Consider the following 24,904-nt stretch of genomic DNA (forward strand, 5'->3'; position numbering starts at 1 on the left):
GCTAGTCACAATTGTGTTTTTGCCCCTCAAAAAAGACCATGCTTAAAATCAAATAAAATAAAATTACATAATAAATGTTAAATTTTAAGTTAGATTAAATCAAATTAAATTTAATTAAAAATGACAAAAACTAAATAAATAAATAAAATAAAAATAAAAACAAACAAGACTTAAAATAAAATAAAATAAAAATTAATAAAAAATAAATCAATAAAATAAAATAAAAAATAAACAAAACTAAATTTAAAAATTAAATAAAATGAAAGAAAGAAAGAAATAGATAAAAATAAATAAAACATAACCAAAAAAAACAAAACAAAGAAAAATAAAATAAACTTAAATAAAATTTTAAAAATTACATAAAATCAATAATTAAAAAAATAATAACAATAAGTCAATCAAAGAAGGACATACAGACAAAAAAATAAGATAGATCTAAAACGATTCAATCTTAACCAAAACAAGTAAATGCATGAAGATGCAACATTTAATCTCGATTTGTGCAGGTCTGCAGCATGTAAAAAGTTTGTCACAGGGTTTTGGGCTGTTTCCATAGCTCCAGGGAAGAATCAATGTTCTCTTGAAGTAGAATTTTGGGTCAGGTGGAAGAGCATGACCCCAAAAAGGATGTAAACAGATATTGTGTGTGTGTTTGTGTGTTGTGCCACCAGGATGCAATTACAGCTCAGGAAATAAATTAGGTTCGAGTTACACCTGCTGAGAGCACATCGAGTAGAGGATGAGTGGAGGAACACAACGCCCAAAATGAAAATCACCTGAGGACTTTTCTAGTTCAGCAATTAATAAGGCATAGACATTTTATCTTCACAACAGGCCCTTATTTGACAACAACAACAAAAAAAAAAAACTCCCATCTCCTGGTCTTTTTTTTTTTAAGTTGCCATTTTTGTCTCAAATTAAATATTGCCATGTCTACACATTTTTTAATTATTAAAATAATGTTTTGGGCCAGAATAATATTAAGCCAGATTACTTTATGGCACCCTGGTCCCTGCCAATGAGCAAATATGAGTTCAAATCTTCAAATTACACTCAAATTTGCCTCAATTTTACTGTTATTTATTGTAAAGTACAAAATATATTCTTCACAGTTCACTGCTGTAATATGCACTGCATTGTGGGTCATTTTAAAACTAGGGATTTGCAGTATTATGCTGGAATCAAGTACAGCTACTGTTGATGTGTAAGCATTCATTGTAGTAGCAGTAATAGTAGAATTAGTAGTAGTAGTTGTAGGCATTGTTGTAGTAGTAGTAACAGCAGCAGCAGTAGTTGCTGTAATAGTAGCATTAGTAATTGCTGTTGTGGTTGGAGTAGTACTTGTTGTGAATATTATTATTATTATTAATGTTGTAGTTATTACTATTGTCCTTTTTTACTGTCATCATCACTGTCATTATATTACTATCATTGTTGTCACTCCTTACCACTAATTGGTTTCTATCTGATTTATTTACATCTGTTATTTGCTTCATTTAATAAAAATTTCTACTGTTATGCATACTGTTCACTCAGTTACCTTTATATGCGCGCACACACACACACACACACACACACACACACACACACACACACACACACACACACACACACACACACACACACACACACACACACACACACGCAAGCAAACTGTTCTGTTGATTTTTGTTTGCTTTTTCATCTGTTCCTTGTTGTTTTTTTCTTCTTTTTTACCATTTAGATGTGATCCCAATTTGTACATCTTTCCCATGATAGATATATATATAAATAATTTAAATAATAATAATAATAATAATATAATAGTAGCAGACAAACAATGACACCATTAATGAAAACTTTTCTCACTTGTTTGGAATTAACTGAATTCAGCAGTAAATACTAAAAATAACGGTGTTGTACTGCTATGTGAATTGTAAATAATTAGTAAAAGTACTGTAAAATTGCCATACTGTAAAATTAAAATGTGTTAAAGGGCATTTCAAGAAGTAAGTACTGTAATCAAGCACTGCTGCTGTAGTTGCAGACAAAAATGAGACAGTTAATGAAAAAATAGATCATTTGTTTGGAATTTTCTGAACTCAGTAGTAAATACTAAAGACAAAGATTTTGTAGTGCTAGTGTAAAATGTAAATAGAGTAAAAGTACTGTAAAAACTGTCATGCTGTAAAATTGAAATGTGGTAAAGGGAATTTTACCATAAAAAGAAGTACGGCTATTTTACTGTGTATGGAAATTGCAGTAAGGCCCTGCTACTGTAAATCAAAACATTTACAGGTAAGTTACTACAGTATAAAGAGGCAGTTGCAGTACCTTATATGAGAAAATATGAGTTAGAATCTTCAAATTACACTCTTGATTTTTACTGTAAAATCCCATTAAAATTGTACTGTTAATTTTGTACTGTAATCTCGGTAATGTAAAATGTTTAAACTTTTACAGTAACTTACTGCATATTAGGAATTTGCAGTATTCTATTGTAATCAAGCACTGCTGCTGTAGTTGCAGACAAAAATGAGACAGTTAATGAAAAAATAATCACTTATTTGGAATTTACTGAATTCAGGATTAAATACTAAAGATAAAGATTTTGCAGTGCTAGTGTAAAATGCAAACAAAGTACAGTAGAAGTACTGTAAAAATTGCTATACTGTAAAATTGAAACATGGTAAAGGGAATTTTACCATTAAAAGGAGGCAATATTGGCAATATTACTGTAAAATAAAATTGCGATAGGGTCCTGCTACTGTAAAACACATTTATACAGGTAAATTACTGTAAAAGGGCAGTTACAACAATGCAGCCAGTAAGTTACTAATTACTAATCGCATGATCGGATGTGTAAACTCTTAATTAACCACAAATGAATCACACATTTTATCTATTGTAAATGTACCTTAAATTATTATATTGTTGTACTTTATGGCACCCTTGTCCCTGCATATGAGCAAATACAAGATCAAAATCTTCAAATTACACTCTTAGATTTTGTCGCAATTTTACTGTACCTGTAAAATCGCCTGAAGAATTCACTGTATATTTTGTACTGTAATCTTTCTTCATATTATGGATTTGCAGATCCCTCTTGTAATCAAGCACTGCTGCTGTAGTTGCAGACAAAAATGAGACCGTTAATGAAAATATTAGTCACTTGCTTGGAATTTGCTGAATTCAGTTGTAAATACTAAAAATACCGCTAGTGTGAATTGTAAATAAATTACAGTAAAAGTACTGTAAAAATTGCCACACTGTAAAATTAAAATGTAGTAAAGGGCATTTAACCATTAAGAGAAGTAGGGCTGTTTACTATTAAATGAAATTGTGATAGGGTCCTGCTACTGTAAAACACATTTATAGGTAAGTTACTGTAAAGGGGCAGTTACAGCAATGCAGCCAGTAAGTTACCGCCAAATATAATAAAATGTCTAACAGTGTAGGGCTGCGTTTAATGCATGATCAGATGAGTAAACTCTTAATTAACCACAAATTAATCTGTTGTAAATGTACCTTAAATTATTAGAATGTTGCATTTTGAAACTGCATTACAACATCAGGGACTTAAGTGCACACAATAGAACAGAAACAACATTGTGTGCATTTCAATCATCGTGGATCAGTTATTAACACATAAACTTTAACTGCTCTACTGCACTTCAAATCAAACCAGAATTTGAGTTCACCCAAACAGTTGTGACAGGGGTGAATAAAAAGTATTTTTGCATAGCGTTCTTCAGATATAAAGCTGTGATTAGTTCGATTTCACAAGTAGGTGAGAGGTGGAACAAAAATCACCATGAACAAAAAGCACACAGTGTGTTTTCGGAGCATGTGGGTGTTTGTCAAGAAGAGAGAGAACTTTGTTCATGTTTACTCTCTTTCGGTGTCAAATAATGTTTCAATCTGTCAGTTCAGATGCCACTGAATAAGAGCTGGTGTGGTTTCTCTGTAACACAGCACGAGTAGTCTGAAGGATTTGACATTCTCCAGCCTGGGTGCAATGTCTTATCATATTCAGGCTGCCTGAAACACACACACACATACTTGTTTGTATATCCCAATGGGGACTCATAGAAATTATGTTTTTACTAAACAAACTGCAAAAACAATTCTATTCCCTACCCGTGACCCAAGTCACACTTTTACATTTTTTAAAATACTTTTGAATACACATTTTGTATGATTTGAATGCATATTTACCCATGAGGACCTCAGTTTTCCCCAAGATGACACAAGTTACCAACCATTGATGATTGATTTATATTTCTTTATTTGCTGATTCATTCATTTATTGATTCATTCATTCAAGCATTGACACCATTCATTCATTCATTCATTCCTTCAGTCAGTCAGTCAGTCAGTGATTCATTGATTCTTTCTTTTAAGTTTTGACTGATTAATTAATAGACTCATTCAAGTGTTCATTCATTCATTCAGTCAGTCAGTCAGTCAGTCAGTCAGTCAGTCAGTCAGTCAGTCAGTCAATCATTAAGAGATTAATTTACTCTTTCTTTCAAGTTTTGACTTAACGATTGATTCCTTCAAGTCTTGACTCATTTGTTCATTTGTTTGTTTGTTCGTTCATTCATTCATTCATTCATAGAGTGATTAATTGATTCTGTCAAGTTTTGACTAAATAATAGATTTATCCATTCAATTATTGACTCGTTCTTTCGTTCGTTCATTTGTTTGTTTATTCGTTTGTTTATTCATTCATTTATTTATTCAAGCATTGAGTGATAAATTGATTCTTTCTATAAGTTTTGACTGATTAATTGATCGATTCATTCAAGTATTGGTTCCTTTGTTCATTCACACATTCATTCGTTCATTGAGTGTTTAATAGATTCTTTTTTTCAAGTTTTGACTGATTAATTGATTCATTCATTCATGTATTGACTCGTTGGTTCATTCATTCATTCATTCATTCATTCATTCAAGCATTGGGTGATTAATTAATTCTTTCTTTTAAGTTTTGACTGATTAATTGATGGATTCATTCAAGTATTTGTTCGTTCGTTCATTCATTCATTCATTCATTCATTCATTCATTCATTCAAGTCTATCTATCTATCCGTCCGTCCATCCATCAAAGTAACACCTATATAGACCATCAGATCTTCTTGGTTCCACAGAAGTTCTGTCTTTCCCTCCGTTCATGTTTACACATTGGAACCTCAATTTTGGTCGACACTGTGACATTAGTCACCATGAGCCTGTGCATTTAGGTTTAAGTCCACACCAGGATATAAAAAGAATTGCACACGCACACACACGCACACACGCACACACACACACACACACACACACACACACACACACACACACACACACACACACACACACACACACACACACACACACACACACACAGACAGACAGACGGATCAAATGACTGCATTTCTATGAACCTCCTCATGTCTAATTCACTTATTCTTATCCTCTGTCATGAAGAGGTCTCGGTTGTTTGTTTATCGGTGTGACTTTTACTTCAGTAGCAGGGGTGGTTTACTTTGTAGAGCAAACAGAACAAGTAAAAAAAAACTGATAAAAAAAAACACTGTAAACCAGTACTGGGAAACATCCATACACACTCATTCACACATGTACGACCAATTAAGTTTATTCAATTCACCTATAGCGCATGTCTTTGGACTGTGGGGAAAACCGGAGCTCCCGGAGGAAACCCACACGAACACGGGAAGAACATCCAAACTCCACACAGATATGCCAACTGAACCGGCGAGCTTCTTGCTGTGAGGTGACCGTGCTAACCACTGCGCCAACGTGTCGCTCAAGTACAGATTTTCATTTTTCAAATAGACTATTAAGATTTGCACCAACACACTTAGCACTGTGGGCTTCTTTAAAGGACAATTCTAGAAAATAAGCAACTGAACCATAATAAAACAGCTCCCGGATCTTCAGATCTCTGAATACGCCAGTGCAACGCCGCCTGAGGAAACGGATCATCAAAATGTCACTTGTTTATGACTGACTCACAGAATGCCGTAGAATCTCCAGTGAGCCGTGAACCACAGGCTTCCTCACAACATTTCCCCCCTCCTCTTGTGATATATTAGCGGATGCAGCGCTTACATGGTAGTCTAATTGTAGCGCAACGGTCCAGACGCTATTTTCAGCCGTCTCTAGTGAGGAGCCAGAGCTTCTCCAGCCTGAATATAGCAGCAGTGATTCCCATCAAGAGGCCGTTGCTGTCTTAAACTAGCTGCTCTTGAAAAGCGCTCAGAATAGAGTCGAAATATGAGGTTCTGCTCTCCTGAGGGCTCAGTTAACTGTGCCACGGGTCGACTGTGGGAAGAGGTTGAAGGAGTGAGATGTGGAGGCAGGTGGCTGTGTTTCCAGCTCAGAGCAGTGGACACAGATGTGGAGAAGTGCTGCGCTACTGTGGCTTATTGCACTTTAATAACAGATCTGCAGAGGTGGGAGAGAGACATAAGCAAAGTTTTACATTCTTAAACATACTCAAAATGTAAGTCAAATATGGACTTTTGCTCTGTCGCTTTAAATGGTTTGAAAATCTATCTATCTATCTATCTATCTATCTATCTATCTATCTATCTATCTATCTATCTATCTATCTATCTATCTATCTATCTATCTATCTATCTATCTATCTATCTATCTATCTATCTATCTATCTATCTATCATCTGTCTGTCTGTCTGTCTGTCTGTCTGTCTGTCTGTCTGACTATCTATCTATCTATCTATCTATCTATCTATCTATCTATCTATCTATCTATCTATCTATCTATCTATCTATCTATCTATCTATCTATCTATCTATCTATCTATCATCTATCTGTCTGTCTGTCTGTCTGTCTGTCTGTCTGTCCGTCCGTCCGTCTGTCTGTCAATTGTACAGTCTGTTGTCCTACAGCTCTATTATTGTAACTATCATTGTATATTATTGTATTTTATAGTTCTATTGTTTTCATCCATCCATCCATCCATCCATCCATCCATCCATCCGTCCATCCACCCTCCCACCCATCCATCCATCCATTCAATGATGATTTACACTAATTTATTGATTCATTCATATATTTATTGATTCATTCATTCATTTTCAAGTATTGGCTGATTTACTGATTCATTGATTCAACTGATGATTGTTTTTGTTTATTTACTGATTTACTGATTCATTGGTTCATTCATTGAAGTATTGACTGATTCACTAATTAATTAATTCAAGTATTGACAGATTCATTGATTGATTCATTCAAATATTGACTGTTTCGTTGATTCAAGTTATGACTGATTCACTGATTCATTTACTCAAACATTGGGTGATTCATTGATTCATTAGTTTGTTTATTGGTTAATTAATAGAACCCATAATCATCTTAAGTCTTTTTAATCTGTCCATCCATCAATCCATGCACTGATAATTGATTCTCATATGTTTATTTACTGAGTCATTCATTCATTCATTTATTGACAGGTTCATTTATTTAAGTATTCACTGTTTTGTTGATTCATTGATCCAAGATTTGACTGATTCATTAATTAATTTAATCAAGTATTGGCTAATTCATGGATTTTTTTGTTTGTTTGTTTATTGGTTGATATAATAGATTCTTTAATCATTTAATCATCCATCCATCCATTCATCCACCCAGACACAAATTATTTATTTTCCTTTGTTTAATTACTGATTCATTGATTCATTATTGATTAATACTGATTCGTTGATTCATTTATTTTAAGCTGATTAATGAATTCATTCTTTCACTTATTACTTAATTTATAGATTCTTTAATTAGTTCATTTATTGACTGATTCACTTGTCATGTGTTTACCGGTTGGTTCATATATCTATCTGTTTTTCTGTTTGCTTGATGTGTTAGGAATGTATAAAGATCAAAATGTATGTGTATATATGTAAACATAAACTATATTATATCTGAATGCACTGGCTTAATGTGTGATCCAATAAATCAATCTGTTCTACTCAGTATTTGCATTAAGCTACATTCATATAGATTGCTTTTACAATGACTTTATGGACTCTCGTATGCTAAGATGCTTAGTTTTAATGGAAGGGAATTGATGGGACAGAAGTTAAGTTTTATTAAAAAATCTTTATTTGTTTTTCAGATGAACGAAAGCCTTATGGTCTTGCAACAAACGGTGAGTAAATGATGACAGAATTTCTATTTTGGGGTGAGCTTCTCCTTTAATGACAGAATTGACAACATATTTTACTACACATTTTCTTGTTAGATGTACAGTATATCCAGAATGTACATTCCCACATGATAATTGTGTTTCAAAGATGCTCAAACATACAACAAGGCTAAATTTAGGCTGTCAGTGTAAATCTAACATATGTCTAGCAATAGTCTGACTTGTCTGTTTTTTTTTTTGACTATTGTCTATTATAGACTTTCACTGACAGTCCAAATTTAGCCATGTTTTAGCAAAGCCATATAGGTTTAGATGTCTATTAGATGTCTTTTAATGACAAAAAGCATTTTTTTTATCATTTTAAATGGATTTGTATTCCAAATACACAAAACATGTGTGGAGTGCAAATGCTTGGGTTTGTTATGAAAAAGGGAGACATGTGAGCTCAGTTTTATAGCTTGTTTAGTTTCAATTTAGGTTTAAATAATTTCCAGTTAAGTTTATTGTTTGTAAAAAGTGTTGTTTTAATAAATACTGCAAGAATTTGTGTCTGTTTTATACAAGACATCTTAATGTGATTTTTATTTTTTTACTTTAAGTACATTTTTAAAGGAAGTTATACTATACATAGAAAGCATTTTATAGTCTCTAATGAAAGGATATGAACCTTGTCATTTATTTATTTATTTTTTTGTAGCTGGATTTGTTGCTTATGAATTTGTTGGAAATTATTCAAATAAACCGTGTGATGTGATTTATGTTTGCAGTAATCAGTTTACTGATATTTGAACCATTATTTTTAAAAAAAGCATGTCTTAATCCATTTTTCTCCTGTATTGTTATCATCGTCATCGACATATTTGTGACCTAGTTTATGTTGGTTTATTTGATGTGTTACCCATTGTGAAAATGAGCTGCTGTGCACAGTAGATCCTTTAGAAAGCTTTCCATTTGTGCTTGGATTACACTTATTTCTGTCTATTTATCTTTCACTGTGTTGTCACAGTGAAAATTAAAATGAAAATTAAATTACTTTATGTTTTTTTTTAATTTTGGCAGATATTTTGTGAACAGTGTTTTATAATGAAATTGTCAATCTGGTTTTCATTTTAATTTCCAATGTTAAGTTGATTTATTTCAATTAATTACTTTCCATAGCAGTTTGCCAGCTGATCTGTATGACAAGATTTAGACGTGTACAAGAAGGGCGTGTATCTGAAACGTACAACAAAACGTACATTAATGAACGTATTTCAGATTCGCAAAACTGCACACATCGCCCTTTAGTGGATTTGTCATCTGAAACATGCAACAAAATGTACCCTGCTGAAAAATCCAGCTTAAACCAGCCTAGGATGGTTTGCTGGTTTTAGCTAGTCGACCAGCCTGGTTTTACAGGGGTTTTGGCCACTTACAGGCTGGTTTCCAGTCATTTCCAGCCTGGCTTTAGCTGGACAGGCTGGGAAATGCCCAGCTAAAACCAGCTTGACCAGCCTTGCCAGGCCAAAACCCCTCTAAAACCAGCCTGGTCGACCAGTCAACCATCCTAGGCTGGTTTAAGCTTGATTTTTAAGCAGGGTACCTACAGCAACTTACTTTACATTTTGTAAAAATGTAGTGTAAGGCAAGTCTTTCCACTGAGCTTGAGTTGATTTATTCAGTTTAGACCAGGATGGCTATAGGAGTGGGTGAAATACAGACTAAGATGTATTATTATTAACTTATAAGATTTTTTCTTCACCGTCACCTTCTGTGATTAGACAACAGGCATGTTTGTGTCTTCTGCGACGATGCGTTTATGACTTTATTCACACTCGGTGGCATCGGGGTCAGTTGGCAGTGATTCATTTGCAGTCACTAAGATAGAAAGGAACATCGGTGACTCACAGCAGGCCACTAACACACACACAGCGTCATGTGTTACGCTCGTATTTTGAGCGGTTGACAGCGTTGTCTGATTGCGTTTGGCATGGTAATCTCTCCTATTTTGCATACAGTACATCCTGTGACAAATTTCACCCCTGAATGACAGATTTTGCACCATCATGGTCAATGTATTTATGGACATGCACAGTGTTCAGATTTGTCCTAAATTAACATTCAGTCTCACACAGGGTTTCAATTCAGCTTTTTTCATGTCCTCATGAAACTTCCAGCTCATCCTTCTCTCAGTTACTATAACAGTTGTCTCTCTTTCTGTATTTTCCCCCGTTCTCTCTTCTCTCACTGACTGTGTCTTCTCAGTGTGGGTGATTAGAGTTAGTCTGTCTCTGGGCGGCTTTGTTTGCGTATTGGGGTCTGTTCTCCCCTCTGGTCCTGAAAGACCTTTTCACAGAAATGCACCATGATGTTTCATGTCTGCAACACTGAATGAGACATGGCTTGTTTGCATCGTGAACTCTCATGGTTTAGATATTTCGACAGGGTCTTATGTCACCATTTGTTCAGTTTTGTTTTTATGTTTGCTGTGGTTCACTTGTACGGTGAGTCAAGGTTTTATATGAACATGTTTTGTCCTCTTTCTGATGAATGATGAAATGAAATGTGTTGTTTACTACTGTATCCGTGAGACCTCTAAGCAAATGCTCTCTTCACTAGCAAGTGTCATGCTAGTGTGCGGACATCAAAAGCATCAGAGAGAGAAAAATAAAAGTACATTTTTGTGCCTTCAAGAGGCCTTTAAATAAATAAAAAATCATCACTGAAGGAGAAAAATGAGAAGCATACTTTTTACCCACATAACCGAGTAGTTTCATCATCCACCAGCAGGATGTAATTGCTTAGGCTAAACTATATATGCGTCTACCATCTACCAAATTTAGCTTCTAAATAGGTTGGTTATCTATATTCAAAACATTTTCCCATGTTTCTCAGAGTCTCATGTTTTAATAATGTGTTTAGAATGTTAGTTAATGTTATAAGAACATTCCTGTGGTGGAGTGTGGTGGAAACTGGAGCACCAGGAGGAAAACCACGCGAGGGCAGTGAGAACATGCAAACTCCTCACAGAAATGCCAACTGAGCAGAGGTTCGAACCAGCGAACCAGCGACAGTACTACCTACTGTGCCACTGCTTCGCCTATCTATCTATCTATCTATCTATCTATCTATCTATCTATCTATCTATCTATCTATCTATCTATCTATCTATCTATCTATCTATCTATCTATCTATCTATCTATCTATCTATCTATCTATCTATCTATCTATAAATCCATTCATCCATCCATCCATCCATCTATCGATGATTGTTTGATTCATTCACATTTTGACTGATTCATTGATTCATTCACGTTTGGACTGATTCGTTGATTCATTCACATTTGGACTGATTTGTTGATTGATTTGTTAAAGTATTGACTGATTCATTTATTGATTTATTCAAGTATTGATTGATTTATTGAATGATTCATTAAGTATTGACTGGGTTATTGATTCATTCATTCAAGTATAGGGTGATTCATTCTAAAGATTCTTTAAACTTAAATATTATTATCCATCCATCCATCCATGCTTGATTTTTTATTTGTTTATTTACAGATTTACAGATAGATCTATCTATCTATCTATCTATCTATCTATCTATCTATCTATCTATCTATCTATCTATCTATCTATCTATCTATCTATCTATCTATCTATCTATCTATCTATCTATCTATCCATCCATCCATCCATCCATCCATCCATCCATCCATCCATCCATCCATCCATCCATCCATCCATCCATCCATCCATCCATCCATCCATCCATCCATCGATGATTGATTGATTGATTCACGTTTTGACTGATTCGTTGATTCATTCACATTTGGACTGATTGGTTGATTCATTCACATTTGGACTGATTTGTTGATTGATTTGTTAAAGTGTTGACTGATTCATTTATTGATTTATTCAAGTATTGATTGATTTATTGAATTATTCATTAAGTAGTCAATACTTGAGTTATTGATTCATTCATTCAAGTATAGGGTGATTCATTCTAAAGATTCTTTAAACTTAAAAATTATTATCCATCCATCCATCCATGCTTGATTTTCATTTGTTTTTTTACAGATTTACAGATAGATCCATCTATCTATCTATCTTTTCTTTTATCTTTTCATATTTTATCATACTATCTGTTTGGTTGTGGTGTTTGGAATGTATAAAGATCAAAATGTATGTATGAGTATATAATTGTAAACTATATTATATCTGAATGTACAGGCTAAAGTAAATCTGTGAAATCCATCCATCTGTCTTTCTGTCTGTCCATCCATCCATCCGTCCAGTATTTAGAGTATTTAAACATAATTCAAATTGTAGTTTTATTCAATGTTACTTAAATATATTTAAATATAGATATTCTTAAATATATTAAATTGCAACTTTATCGTCACAAATGTGAAATTGTGAATATATTTCAATAATAGTCAATACATTCATCAGTACACCTTGACCATATTTCAAAGACAGTTGTAAAATTAAATAAAAATAAATCAAAATTAAGTCAAAGTTAAGCGAGTAAATAACACATGTAAGTTTTTTTAATTTAATATTGAGTAACAACCGGTGTCAAAAAAGCATCACATTAGTTGTATAGTTGTTGTATATATTAAATACACTGGTCTACTTCATCCAGGGTCATCCTTTGTTTTCACTGCTTCATCAGGTTCCAGTGCGTTTTCAAAGCATGACAAACACCTTGAAAGGTCTGGATTGATGTCAAACATCAGTGGAGCCTTTTGGGTACACTTATTTTCTGTGCCTCTCCTCTTTCCACCTCATTTTTAACAAAGCAATTGTGATTTCCAAAGCTGTTTTTCATGGTCAGCTCTAAATTGGGAAGCTTTCAAGCTTTCAGACTTTCTCAACAAATTTTCTTGGAATTGGATGGATTGGAAGGTGATTGGATTTTCTTTGAATGGCTGTGCAGGGATAGTTTACCCAAAAATGAAAATTCGTGGTCAAATTAATATTCATCAGGCCAATGGTGACTTTTTTCCCTCCCGGTAGAACATTAAAGAAGATTTTAAGCTGAAACCTGGTCCTTGGATATTCATTTTAGAGTCAAATAAAAATAAATTTCTACCATCAGCTTGTGAGTCAAATGAGTGTTTCACTTCATTAGACCATGTATCAGCTAAAATTCTATTTAAAATTTATATATACCAAAAAAAAAAAAAAAAAAACATACAATGTTTTAAATTTTGGATAAACACTCCCTATATTAGCATTTTGGGTTGATATTTTGCTCTGAAAATATTTTTTTTGAACCTTGAGTTTATTTTAACACTTTTTACAGGGCAAACAAGTGTTGTTTATACTGTACCAGTCTGGAATTAATAACAACACTAATAGGAATGCAGCAAGTTGTAAACAATATGAATTATTCAAATGGTGTAATTTGCCATTATAAAATCAAAACAAAAACAGCGATTCCCTGTAAAATAATGAGCCCTTAGAACAAAGACCTCTTTGTGTGTTGGAAACCACTGAACAAAGGTTTCTGCAAACTGTTGTCTGGCCCTTTACACAAATGGCGTATGCACGCAATAATAGGTTCACAATTAGGGAAAATAAAACAAACAAAGAAAACAACAGGACATGAAGGCTACACTGTAAAAAGCAATTAATTACTTTTAAAAAATCGAGTAAACCAGTTGCTTTAAAAGTAACAAGTTGACTATTTAAAAAAGTGCAACCCAGGCTCATTCTGAAAACGAATCCCTATATACGTTTCTAGAGAGCACCAAATACATCCCAGTTTTTTGTTGTTGCAGTTTTTGTTTTCGCTAATCCACCAGAGGCCGCTGCCGACTGACTGAACAACTGACTGACCGACTGACTGACTCACCAGTAGATTTAAAAAGGCAACACAGTGGCTCAGTCGTCAGCAGTGTCACAAGAAGGTCAGTTGGCGTTTCTATGTGGAGTTTGCAGGTTCTCCCCGTGTTGGTGTGGGTTTCCTTCGAGTGCTTTGGTTTCCCCCACAAGTCCAAAGACATGTGGTGTAGGTAAATTGGGTAAGCTAAATTGTCAATATGTGTAAGTGTGCGAATGAGTGTGTATGGGTGTTTCCTAGTACTGGGTTGTGGCTGAAAGAGCATTCGCTGTGTAAAACATATGGTAGAATAAGTAGCGGTTCATTTTACTTTGGTGATCCCTGATAAATCAGGGACTTTTCTGAAAGAAAGTAAGTAAATAAATGAATAAATAAATGTCTGATTGGGACTGTAGTCCTACAGTAAACCAATCCAGCAGTATTTAAGCTTCTGAGGTTTGTGTGTATTTAATTTACAGTGTATTTCTTTAATGATACCTGATCGAGCTGTTCAAACTGATATAAAACCATGAATTATTTGGATCATATAACACTAGGGGACAATATACATGACACTTACTGTAGAGAAACCTGAAGTTGCAGCATTTCTGTGCGGAATGATTTTGTGACATTTCCGTATCTCATTTATTATTTACGTATTTACTTATTCATGGCCTGACACATACTGAAAATCTCAACATTACTGTAGTCACGCCAACTGTTGTGAGACCTGATGTGACTTACTAATTTCCCAAACTGAATATTGCATATATTCAAGTTGCTGCAGCCTTAGTTAGATACTTAAACTCTGAAAAGTAACTTACAACAACAACAAGAGTTAAATTCATTCAGTAGATTCTTGAGCTCAAAATGCAGATTAGCATTATATATATTATATATATTATTAGAATTCTATATATATATATATATAATTCAAATAATATATATATATATAATATATATATATATATATATATATATATATATATATATATATATATATATATATATATATAATTCAAATAATATATATAATATATATATATATATATACATAATATATATTAATAATATATATATATATATATATATATATATATATATATAGATATAATTTATATATTATATATGTAATTTATATATATATATATATATATATATATATATATATATATATATATATATATATATATATATATATATATGTATATATATATATATATATATATATATATGTATATATATATATATATATATATATATATATATATATATATATGTGTGTGTGTGTGTGTGTGTGTGTGTGTGTGTGTGTGTGACATAGTAGAGTTGACAGAGCAGAGGTCAATGTCCCATAATACTATTTATAGCCATAGATAAATGGAAAACACCAGTGAAAGTGAATCACAAAATACGGAAACTGTAAATAACGGATATTTTTTAACAGTGCTCTGCAGTATACCAGTCTATGAATGGAGTTTCATTCCCAGGAGTCCTGGGTGTCTGTGTCTGAGCAAAACTTGACAGATGGATTTATGGGTTTCACACTTTCACCGGTGGGCCAGGTGTCAGTGAGTGGGGCTGATTTAAGGGTCAGAGGAACGCAGACCTGACTGCAGCCTGACTGCAGCCGTGCGGAGAGAGAAACCTCCTGACACATGCCATGTCAGATCCTCAGAGGCCACACAGTCACAGGGTTAAAAACAGACTGACCACAGGGAGCTACCATAGCAGTAATTGAAGACCACCAAGACAGGGTCGCAAAATAGAGGGTTGCTATGCACTCGAAGAACAAAAGGTGCCAAAGCTGTTCCTTTTCAAATGCTTCTTTGTTCTCTCGGTACTCATGATATACAGTTGAAGTCAGTATTATTAGCCTTTTAAATACTTTCCCTCCAATTTCTGTTTAACAAAAAATATTTTTTTCAACACATTTGTAAACATAATAATTTTGGTAACACTTTACAATACGGTTCATTAGTTAATGCATTACTAACATGAACTAATCATGAACAACACATCTACAGCATTTATTAATCATAATTGAACATTTACTAATGCATTAATAACAACCTAGTCCATGCTTATAACATTAGTTAATGCACCATGAGTTAACATGAACTAACAATGAACTACTGTATTTTCATGAACTAACGTTAACTAATATGAACAAATACAGTGGTAAATGCAATGTTCATTGTTTGTTCATGTTAGTAAATGCATTAATTAACATTAACTAATAAACCTTATTGTAAAGTGTGACCATAGTTTTAATAACTCATTTTTAATAACTGATTTATTTTATCTCAGCCATGATGACAGCACATAATATCTGACTAGATATTCTTCAAGATAGTAGTATTCAGTTTTAAGTGACATTTAAAGGTTTAAATAGGTTAATTAGGCAAGTTACTGTATAACAGTGGTTTGTTCTGTTGACAATCGACAATGTTGCTTAAAGGTGCTATGAATATTGACCTTAAAATGGATTAATAAATAAAACTTTCTCCAGAAGAAAAAACATGATAGGAAATACTGTATAAAACTCTGTGAAACATCATTTGGGAAATATTTGAAAAAGAAAAAAAGAGTAAACAGTGTTTACAGATTTTCTTCTCTCAAATGTCAAACACACAAACATGATTTGAAGATTTGTAGAGAGGCGATGCCATAGAAGAACCATTTTTGACTCCACAAAGAACTTTTTGTCTTTTTACCCATCACTGATTACATGTAAATATGAAATTATATATATATATATATATATATATATATATATATATATATATATATATATATATTTGCATGTAAAGTGTTATTGCAATCTTTCAATATATGAGAGCAGAGATTTTTTTTCCTTGAGAAAAATTGTCATGTAAACTAACCGGCCATTTTATTAGGTACACTTGTCCAATTGCTCGTTAACGCAAAGATTTAATCAGCCAAACACAACAATGTGTAACGGTGAGGGGAATATTTTCTTGGGACTCTTTGGTCCCATGAGTACCAATTGCTTCTGACCATGTCCATCCCTTTATGACAACAGTGTACCCATCTTCTGATGGCTACTTCCAGCAGGATAACACACCATGTCATAAAGCATGAATAATCTTAGACTGGTTTCTTGAACATGACAGTGAGTTCACTGTAATCAAATGACCTCCACAATCACTAGATCTCAATCCAATAGAGCACCTTTGGGATGTGGTTGAATGGGAGATTCGCATCATGGATGTACAACAGCAAATCTGCAGCAACTGTGTGATGCTATCATGTCAATATGGACTAAAATCTCTGAGGAATATTTTCAGTAACTTGTTGAATCTATGCCACAAACGATTAAGGCAGTTCTGAAGGTAAAAGGGGGTCCAACCTGGTACTAGTAAGGTGTACCTAATAAAGTGGCCGATATATAAAGTGTGTGTATATATATATATATATATATATATATATATATATATATATATATATATATATATATATACATACACATTTTAAATGCATCAGTATTAAATTGCAAGCTTGTAAAACAAATGTAGAATCCACCATGAATTCTGTCAATGCAGTCCTGATGAAATCCTTTTAAGGACCAGAGAGACATTTAATTCAGTGTTAGAGTACGTCAGTCCCTCTTCATGCATAAACAACCAAGATCTTATAAAGTTGTTGTTTGCTCTGTCAGATTTGTGACAGGAAGGGAACTCTCCAGTCTGTCTGCTGCTGTTCAGTGAATGTGATGTAGAGTGTGTGTGTCTTTATGTGTGTGTTTGCAAGTTCATTTCAGCTGGGAGAGATCAGATCCCTTCACAAATAGCATTTTTTATTGCCTGTCTACTGTATACATTTTAATTAACTCAGATGCTGGCCACCATACTGCCACATCAAAATCATACAGTAATGTATAGACTGGGATGGAGAGTAAGAATACATGTATGTTTTTAAAATACAAAATAGGAGCATTTCGTTGTAGTTACAGTTTATTGTGTTGCACAGATAACAGTAACATCTGAAAATAAAATACACATATTTCAGGAATAAAAGTGATTTTAATGTCATTTATTTTATTTGAACATTTAAGGTGCATTTGGTGATTGTCTTCAGAAACATTTTTGGGTAACACTTTATAATAACTACACACTATTAATCATTTATTAAGAATTAGCAAATAGTGAATTCATTATCCGTTAAGCATTAACTCTACATTAATAAACGTTAGTAAGCAGTTTATAACTGCAGCTACAAATGCTCTATTCTTGACTTATAACCACATTTAAAATGTGCTTAATAATTGTATTTTCATACTTAGTAAATGATTTATTTTTCATTACTAAATTAAGTATCAAATTATTTACAAACCAGTTGTTTTTAAGAGTAGTTGAGGGTTTTTAGGATCATTCGGAATGAGTTAGTAAATGATTAATAAACTATTGAAATTAAGGTTTATGTGTCTTATTATTCAGGCATATATTAATGGTTACTATGTATGTTAATAAAAGCTTTATTAACTCAACTTCACCTACTTTTGTGACCAAATCTAAAGTGAGGACTATTCATGCTTTATAAATGCCTTATAAATGACAAATAAAGGCTCAGTTAAATTCTAAACAGGAAGAATGACATTATTCATTCCTATTCATTTAAAGATTCACAAATGAAACTGTACTTCAAATGAAAAATAATTCTTTGCAAGCTTATCTAAAATAAAATCACTATAGAGTTTAACCATTGCATCTTATTACATTGTTTAATTATTATATTGTTGTTTTATCCAGTTTTGTTGTATTTTGACACTCCTGTTATTCAGCAATGTTTAAACTTTACAGTAATTTTACATTTTAGAAAAGATTGCAAAGATTATAGTTCATTTGGTTCTGAGCCTTTATTTGTAATTTAAAAGGGATTTATAAAGCATGAATAGTCCTCACTTTAGATTAGGTCACAAAACTGCATGAAGTTGAGTTAATAAAGCATTTATTAACATATTAGTTGACTATTAGTATATGCCTGAATAATAAGACATATAAACCTTAATTTCAATATTTTATTAATCATTTACTAACTCTTTCTGAATGATCCTAAAAACCCTTAACTACTCTTAAATACAACTGGTTTGTAAATAATGCAATACTTAATTTAGTAATGAAAAATTAATCATTTACTAAGTATGAAAATACAATTATTAAGCACATTTTAAATGTGGTTATAAGTCAAGAATAGAGCATTTGTAGCTGCAGTTATAAACTGCTTACTAACGTTTATTAATGTAGAGTTAATGCTTAACGGATAATAAATTCACTATTTGCTAATGCTTAATAAATGATATATAGTGTGTATTTATTATAAAGCGTTACCCATTTTTGTTGTGCTGGTTGAAAGTCTTCTCACATTCCAATCGTAATTATTATAGTAAATGATCTAAATGTGTTTATATGTATTTTTATATTCGGGGTAAGGCATAAAACTAAAAAATGTTCATCCAATTAAATATTGTCAGGCCGACATCTCTCATAATTCCGATAAGCAGGTCAGACTGTCTGTCAGCAAATGTAGATTTGGACTTCTGCGCATCTGTTCACGCAGATTCGCGCATGCACGCCTGCATGAGCGCTGCACGTTCACGAGACAATCACAGACGCGGTGAAATCAAATGCTGAATTGAAACTTTTGAAAATCCTGAATCAGTATTGGAGTTACTTTTGCACGCTGGAGGAAGGATGACACCATGGCTGAAGTATTTCTGTTAGACAGGTAATGTTCTGTTTTAAAACGTTTTTTAGTCAGGCTAAGCTTATGTTAGATTGTGTTGTGTTGTGAATAGCTTATATACACAGACGTGTTGTTCAGCCACTGAAATCTCCTGGTGGAAGATTGATGCGATTATTTTCAGTTTTATAAGGGACCTTTGACAGCATCTATAATGTAGATTTATATTTAGTTTAACAACAAAACGTCAGTAAATAGCGCTATTCCGCCTAACCTGCTTTATTGAGCTGAAGTTGCTTTTATATTCACATTGGTTCATTTCTGAAAAATGACAGCCTTCCTATACTGTTTACCATGCTACTCTAAATATTCACTCTGAAATAGCATGTGAGTATTAGTAATGAATGTAATTCCTGCACGCCGCCGGCCAAACACTAACTAACTGGTGAATGACATGAACTAGTGGGTTGTCTGTCTGCTGTTGTGACGCCCTGCACGCTCCATGATTTCAGGAGGCGTGGCTTTGAATCACGCCATCTAAAGATAATATGCTTATGCCTAGTTCAGACTGCGTGATTTTAGCCCCGATTTTGGCTCGCCGACAGGTTTTGAGAAATCGCTGACAAATGGCTGAAATTACAGGTAAATCGGTGCTCGTTCACGTGAGTGACAATCACACAGTATGAACTTTCAAAGACGCGATCTGAGAGAATCGCCGATGCCTGCGAGATACTTGGCATGCTGAATATCTGGAGCTGTCGGCCGTGTGCCGTGTGAATCATGCCGTGTATCATGCCGTGTGAATTGAGTTTTGACTGAAAATAACATCAGCGATCGCCTACAGCCAATGAGAGAGCGGCATTCACTTGTGTGTGCGTGTGTGTATACCTGCTGCAGGCCAGCGGGAGGCTGGGGGAGAAGTTAAAAGCGCTCTTTTTCGGTTTATTTGGACCCACGAAATGGAGGAAAAACTAGTGGAGGTTTGACAGGACTCAGGAGCAACCGTGTCTGTTTGACGTTTCATACAGAAAGAAATTAGTTTATTATCAATGTTGAGGAGAAATGGCTAATTCCCTTTAAACACAGATGAGCAAACATGTACATGTTCTACCCCATTAAAGGCTTCTTTCTCATTGTGTAGTTAATAACAAAAGATATGCTATGTGTTTTTGGCTGTGAGACGTAGTTTGGACGAAGTTGTCGGCAATTCTTTCTATAGTAAAGTCATGCAATGTGAAAGTCCTTGTCGCCGATCCATCTTGCAGTGTAAACAAAGCAGCGACGAAACGCTAGCCCAGATAGTCATGCAGTGTGAAAACATCTGTGACACGACTACTTTGAAAATCATGCAGTCTGAACTCGGCATAAGCGGTTAGCATTTTGGCAGATCATCTACTGCACCTTTAGGGCAATCTGTAATTAACAGTCGTAAACAGCAATTTTTAGATTGGGATTGAGAAAGAAAAAAAGTGCAGCCTGTTCAGTGACTCACAAATGGAGGGGATATGAAAGAAGGACATTTCTCTTGGAAATATGAAGATGAATTTTCTTCTAAATGTGAAAACAAATGATAGTAATGCAAGGTATGTCTGCTGACAGGAATACTTCTGTTGGCTTCTACACTGAAAAAATGGTTCATGTAAATTGCTGCGAACAATTTATATAAGGGCAGACACGGTGGCTCAGTGGTTAGCACTGTCGCCTCACAGCAAGAAGGTCACTGGTTCGAGTATTTCTGTGTGGACATGTTCTCTCCATGTTCCTCTCTAAACCGCATTTAATGGCTTTTCTCACATTTCGATCTATAAAGGTGAGATAGGCCAATTCAGTAGTACAAAATCAGACTAAGGGGGCCACGGTGGCTTAGTAATTGCACTGTCGCCTCACAGAAAGAAGGTTGCTGAAGTCCTGACTGGGTTAGTTGGCATGTTCTCCCCTGTGTTGGTGTTGGTTTCCTCCCGGTGATCTGGTTTCCCCCACAGTCCAAAGACATGCGCTATAGGTGAATTGAACAAACAAATTGGCCGTAGTATATGTGTGTGAATTAGTGTGTATGGATGTATCCCAATACTTGGTTGTGGCTGGAAGGGCATCCGCTTTGTAAAACATATGCTGGATAAGATGATGGTTTATTCCTCTGTGTTGACCCCTGATAAATAAAGGGACTGAGTAATGTTTAACAAATGAAATGTTTCATTATAAAATTTGTTTAAATTCAGCCCATATAAATTGTTTACAAAAACTCTTAAAGTTTTTCAGTAAATATTAATAATCTTTTTGTGTGTGTAATTCTCCTGTTCTGTGACATGTTTGTTGGAGAATATACAAAATATTATTCATTTAAACAAAATAAGTGGAAATATGAAAGTTACATGTTTTTTTGTGTGTAGTACTGAATTTGAATGAATGCTAAATCTTAGCCCTTTTGCTAACACTTGCATGCATGTTTTGGACATATAAGCCATATCATCTTTCAAGCCCAAGAGCAGTTACTCACTGAAGCTAAGCAGGGCTGAGCCTGGTCAGTACCTGGATGGGAGACCACATGAGAAAACTAGGTTGCTGTTGGATTTGGTGTATGTGAGGCCAGCAGGGGGTGCTCAACCTGTGGTCTGTGTGAGTCCTCATGCCCCAGTGAAGGCGACACCATACTGTTAGCGGGTGCCATCTTTCGGATAAGACAGTAAATCAAGGTCCTGACTCTTAGTGGTCATTAAAAACTTCTCGTAAACAAATTTAATAAATATATAAATGTAAAAATCTATATAAATATGCTATAAATCCGCTATATAAATACACACATTACGTTACATTACATTACATTATAAGAACATTTTTGGCTTCCCAAAAAACAATTCAATTATTAAAGAAAATAGTTAAAATATTTGTTTTATACTTTTAATACTTTTTGTTTTGTTTGAGGAAATAAATCATGATATAAATAAATACACATGTATTAGTATAAACACACATAAAATCATATAAATACATAAAAACATGAGAAATTACATGTTTTTCTTCACAAATAATATCACAAATAATGACAAAGCAATTTATGTGTTTGTTTATTTATTTATTCATTGATTCATTCATTTTTCTGATGTAGCAATATTTGACACCTTTCACTGTGTAGAAATACTCAATACAAATAATGGCATCAATCTGACTTTTATTTTAATCTTACTGTAATACAATATGCATAATATTAAATGTGCAATTAAATCACCTGAACCACTGTAAACAAAACCTGGACCCCCTTATCTCCCACCCCTACCACACCACAGGAAAACCTCAAACATTTATGCAATTCTAAGTGTCAAGCCTCACACAGGTGAGTGGGCTTGACAAACCACCTGTAGAAAATGCACTCTTTCATGTCTTTTTAATTGACACTTGCACCAGTTTTGCACATTTGCACCAGACACTTTCTTACAATTACGTAACTTCTCATTGTGTGTTTATGTAGCGCGCTTCTCACAGGTGAGTGGGTTTGACAAACCACCTCTAGAAATACTCTAAAAACACTGCCCCTCCTAAATCTAGTGCTTAGCTCTCTAACAGTTCCTTTGTATAATCAGCACTTGTTGCGTGTATTGCCTCTTCTTTTTGAATCGCTGAACGCCTCCTCAATTTTAAATCACTTTGGACAAAATCATCTGCTAAATGACTAAATGTAAATGTAACTGTAAATGCAATGACATTAAAGCTAGACGACAATGAAAACCATCAATTTTATACATTCAAAATCCAGGTTATGCCAGGTTAAAAGCTCAAGAAATTGGTTATAAAAAGCCACAATGGAAAAAGATGTAGTATCTTCCGGGATGGAGCTAACCTGACCATGCTAACTAAATTCTGACCTCTTAGACTACACCATGGTAACAAGTCAAAGGTCATGACTCTGTGCTACCTAAACAGTTCATAGGTGACTCCTACACTGAACGTAACAGCCTGAGGCATATTTGAGCTCAGAATCTCATTATCTTTAATGAGACTGGAATTGTGTTGCTCTTTTCTCAAAGGCCATTTAGTTTAATTGTGTTTACTCTTGGGTTTGGTCATACGGCAGGTCAGAGTATACAATCGCAATTGCAATTTGAGAACAGGGAAATCTTATAATGCAATTTGTATGTGACAAAATAAGGAATACTGTGTGAAATAAGCCATATGTGGGCTGTTATGTGGTATATGCATGCAGTGTTTCAATGGAATTTAGCTGAATGGTAACCGTAGCATGAAATATCATCTGCTGCCTGCTGTGATTGATTATGATCTTTGGCTTGACCCATTTAATTTCAGAGAAAAGCAATATCACATGTAATTTCATCTCTATATGGGTGGACTTTATGTCAAGGTAATGTTGCATCTTAAACCGTTTCGGTTTTATGTGTCTCGAAATTGAGCTATATTTATTATCTTGATTTCAGAGCGAAAACGCATAGCTATAAAGATATATAGATTGAAAAGTGCAATTAAGGCTTAAAGGAGAAGGAAATGATGCTGTGGTGCAAGGCGTATTTGAAAATTTGTGAACAGACTGACTTAGAATGTTGTTTAGTTTTCAAAATAGTGTTTGTTTGATGTGTAAATATATTTATGTATTCATCAGAAAGCAATAATCTTTTTTTTAAATAAGCACATTTGCCCCAATTTTATATTATTATTATCATCTCAAATTCCTTCAAATTCCTCACATTTTATTATGAAAATCATATTGTGCAAATGTTTTAGGCCAACATTAAATCTGTTGTTCTGTTGTTTTACCAACGCAATCTTACGGCAATTCGTAACTTTTTGATTTAGTGGCTAATTCGTAAGAATTCGTCTGATCTAATTCGTACAATTTAGGATGATTTGCCTATCACCCAATGACGGTTGGGGTTAAGGGTGGAAATTGGGTGCCACGCTTTCTTTTTAAAATCCTACATTTTCGTACGACTGAACTCGTATGAATTAGCCACTGAACTGACAAAACGTAAAATACTTACGTTACCTCGTGAGATCAGGCTGGTTTTATTGGTCGTATAATGGATTTATGTGAATTTTACTACAAAACCAGTCATAAATGTAATTTTTTTGTATTTTTCTTTATTAAGATTTACACGGGGTGAATAAATGATCTTTTAGATTATGTTTATGGTTTGTTAAGATAGGAGTTAGGTTAGAGCTTAAATTATTTTGGTTTAATTGTTTAAACGTGATTGTGAAAGACAATGTTGAAGAGAGGCTGTTTGTTTTGGTT

General features: G+C 33.8%; 1 protein-coding gene across 3 annotated transcripts in view; it reads left to right on the forward strand.

The window, feature by feature from the left end:
* large2 (LARGE xylosyl- and glucuronyltransferase 2) overlaps positions 1 to 24,904 on the forward strand; it is a 333,000-nt gene that overhangs the window by 93,815 nt on the left and 214,281 nt on the right. For all 3 annotated transcript variants that reach the window (XM_073929039.1, XM_017351916.4, XM_073929040.1), the window contains one exon: positions 8,120 to 8,152. The gene's annotated coding sequence lies outside the window, so the exon portion shown is untranslated. The remainder of the gene's footprint in view (positions 1 to 8,119; positions 8,153 to 24,904) is intronic.

This window comes from Danio rerio, chromosome 18 (assembly GCF_049306965.1).
Source record: "Danio rerio strain Tuebingen ecotype United States chromosome 18, GRCz12tu, whole genome shotgun sequence".
NCBI lineage: Eukaryota > Metazoa > Chordata > Actinopteri > Cypriniformes > Danionidae > Danio > Danio rerio.